This window comes from Haliaeetus leucocephalus, unplaced genomic scaffold (assembly GCF_000737465.1).
Source record: "Haliaeetus leucocephalus isolate CR32 unplaced genomic scaffold, Haliaeetus_leucocephalus-4.0 Scaffold244, whole genome shotgun sequence".
NCBI classification, from domain to species: Eukaryota; Metazoa; Chordata; class Aves; order Accipitriformes; family Accipitridae; genus Haliaeetus; species Haliaeetus leucocephalus.
The window spans coordinates 280,848-282,091 of NW_010972680.1; positions in this window are offsets into that span (position 1 = coordinate 280,848).

The window sequence follows — 1,244 nt, forward strand, 5'->3', positions numbered from 1 at the left end:
AGTACGGAGGCCATCGAAACCTGCGCCACAGAGTCAGACAAGGGAGGGACAGGACGCTTTACAGACGCTGCAGGGTCTGTTGCGGAGGCTTGAGGGGGCCATACAGAATGCGGAGCGTGCGGTGCCGTTAATGCCTCCGACGCAGGGGGCCGGGGATGGCCAGGAAGGAGGCACCCAGAAAGGTACAGACTGGCAACTGGTGGCCAAAGAATGTTGCCTCTCAGGGGTTCAGTTTCAGCCGGTCATTCTCCCTGTTCGGGCGGCGGCGCGGGGCGGGCACGCGCGGACACCTTTTGATGTAAAGACCGTTCGGGAACTCGCAAGCACTGTGCAGGCGCATGGAGTGAATTCCTCGCAGGCGCTCGCTTTGTTTGAATGTCTGCTCTCAACGCCTGTTGCGCCCTACGATGTGATGCAGCTGATGAGAGGGGTGTTGCCCCCATCTTTGCTGCTGCTGTTTAAGGAGGAATGGCGAGCTCAGTGTGTTAGGGTAGTGGCCGACGCCCAGGACCCTGGTCACCACCTAGCGGGAGTGACCGTAGAACAACTCTTGGGCGAAGGGCCGTTTGCCACGCCTCAGGCGCAGGCACAGGGCATGCGCGGACGTGACTTTGCGGCGGTCGCGGCTACCGCCATGGCCGCACTCAGGCGTGTGGCAGCTATGGACAGAGCGGATCCCCCTTGGGTGAAGATCCGCCAGGGGCTTGCCGAGAGGTTTACTGCCTTTTTAGATCGGCTTCAGCTTGCTGTGCAGGCTGCAGACATTCCGGAGACGGCTAAAGACGCGGTTATAATTCAGTGTGCTAAGGCCCAAGCGAACCCGCAGACTGCAGCGCTTCTCTCTCATTTGCCAGCGGGCTCATCGCTAGGTGAAATGATATGTCATGTACTGGAGAGAGAGCAACAACAGGAAGCGCGTCCAATAGTGGCGGCCTTGCAACAAGTTTTGCAAGCAGGTGCAGGCGCTTGTCACCGATGTGGGGGTAGGGGCCATATAGCTAGGAATTGCGCAACCAGACCCGGAGGGTAGACTCAGGAGGTGGGGGTGGGCAACCTCCGTTGTTGGAAATGTGGTAAGCTCGGGCACAGAGCTCGAGAATGCCGCACCAGGGCCCAGCAGGGGGCTCCGGGGTGTGCAAAACAAAGGGGACCAATGTCGGGAAACGGTACGAGGGGAGGGATGGGGCCAGGCCCTCCCCTTCGGTTTTTGCACAGGGCCCAGCGACAACAACTCAGGATCAAAC